At 46.2% G+C, this 1,913-nt stretch overlaps 1 protein-coding gene across 2 annotated transcripts in view; it reads left to right on the top strand.

Annotated features, from left to right (window-relative positions):
- Positions 1-531: 531 nt before the first annotated feature.
- Positions 532-1,913, top strand: part of LOC101657277 (zinc finger protein 280B) — a 15,000-nt gene continuing 13,618 nt past the window's right edge. The window contains exons 1-2 of one of the 2 annotated variants that reach the window (XM_045289619.1): positions 681-801; positions 917-1,070. The gene's annotated coding sequence lies outside the window, so the exon portion shown is untranslated. Of the gene's footprint in view, positions 579-680; positions 802-916; positions 1,071-1,913 lie in introns of those variants that run through there. The other variant, XM_045289618.1, reaches the window with a different exon arrangement.

Below are 1,913 nucleotides of genomic sequence, written 5' to 3'. Positions count from 1 at the left end.
GACAGCCTCAGCTTTCTCCCTCAGCGTGGCTGGTGGATTTGAACTATTGGCTTTTTAATTAGCAGTTCAACATTTAAGCGTTGTTAGTTGCCTGCAAGTTGAATTTGACTCATGATGAGCCCATGTGACAGCGAGCTGTCCTCATAGGATAGCTTCATGGAGGAGTCCTGGTGCCACCATGAATTAAGAATCTGGCTGCTAACCACAAAATCAGCAATGTGATTCCCCTCAGTTGCTCTGGGAGGAAGTTGAGGCTGTCTGTCCTGCAACGCCTAGGGAACAGTTCTACTCCCCCCTTTATAGTTGATACAACTTGGAATCAACTCAGTGGCAGTGGAGTCTGTATAGAAGCAGATCTTTCTCCCAAGGGCAGGGTAGGTTTGAACTGCTCCTTTCTGTTGGAAGCTGGGCGCTTTATACGTATGCCCCCTGGGCTCCTTAAGTGTCAGATAAGCAGTGGAATATAAGACATCCTTGGAATATGTGAGTAACTATCTATCTCTCTGGTTATCTCAAGGATATGACCATCTTCTGCCTGGAATATCTCAGGTTCTTCAACATTTCACTGCACACCTGAGGTAAGATGAGAGGGGGTGGGGTTCTTTAGAATAAAGACCACAGTTACATTCTTTTTATTCTTAAGCTTTTTCACTCTTTCACGAGAACATCAGAACCCAAACTGATTGCTGCCGAGTGAGTTCTGACTCATAATGACCAAATAGGACAGAGTTAACAGCACCAAGGGGTGCCTGAGGCTGTAATCTTAGCAGACTGCCACATCTTTCTCCCTCGGATAGGCTGGTGAGTGTGAACCTTCAACTCTGTAGCTGTCGGGGAAATGCTTAACCTGCATTGTGAGGGTTCTTCTTGTTAGAACAAAAAGTGATTTTTGTTTTCTTTCACCCGTTTTCTTGAGAGGGAAAAGAGACCGACTATGACCACACGGGAAGCCTGGGTGGTCCACATGGTTAAGTGCTTGACCACTAATCCAGAGGTTGCCTGTGTGGACTCACTCACAGTTGGCCGAGGAAGAAAGACCCGATCACGTGCTTTCCGAAGGTCACAACCTTGTAAGTCTGTGGTGGAACAAAGTGCTCTCCACCCATAGGTTTGCCATGAATTGGAATTGACTTGGTGGCAACCACTTTTTAAGACCCCCATATATATGACACAATGAGTGACTCCTTTTACAGTGCCATTGGGCCGAGATGGGCTGACGCATATAGTTTATACCCCAAGATTTCATTCAGGGTACGTGTGTGTGTTTTAGCACAGTATCCTGCATTAATTTGTTTACTTATATATCCTTCCCTTAGCGGTAATCATTCATGAAGAATTTGTGAAAGATAGGCCATCTGAATTTCTTCCCTAATTGGGAGTTTATAAGTATGTTTTGTGCCCAGCACATTTGAGCATACAGTTTAGTGAGATCCCGTTGTATTAGTTCTTTGTGTGTGCTGAGTAACAAATTATCTCCAAGTGTTTAGCCTCACATCGTTTCCGAATGTCAGAAATTAGGGGGTGGCTTGACTGGGTGGTACACTTAGGGCTTCTCAAGAGGTTGCCGTCAAGATTTTGGCTGGGTCTGCAGTATCTGCAGAAGTCTTAGCGTGTGGCGATCTGCTTGCCAGCTAACCCACTTGTTGGCAAGAGGTTCCAGTTCCTCACTGTGGGGCCTCTCTCTGAGACGGTTCATGTTGTGACAGCTGCTTTCCCCCAAGTGAGTGATCTATGAGAGTCCATACCCAAGATGGAGCTGACGCTGTCATGTTTAGTTCCATACTGTCACTCCTGCTTGCCTGGGAGTAGTGACACACACCAACCCTGCTGTAGCATATGGGAGAGCAACAGGGTTTGAATATCAGGAGGCAGGATACAACTGGGCCATCTTGGGAGGTTGGTTACCACATGTG

The sequence above is a fragment of the Echinops telfairi genome, unplaced genomic scaffold (assembly GCF_000313985.2).
Source record: "Echinops telfairi isolate 266 unplaced genomic scaffold, ASM31398v2 ScPeMD7_29;HRSCAF=101, whole genome shotgun sequence".
NCBI classification, from domain to species: domain Eukaryota; kingdom Metazoa; phylum Chordata; class Mammalia; order Afrosoricida; family Tenrecidae; genus Echinops; species Echinops telfairi.
Note: the sequence above shows the minus strand (reverse complement) of the source record. Positions and strands in the feature narration are given on the sequence as shown.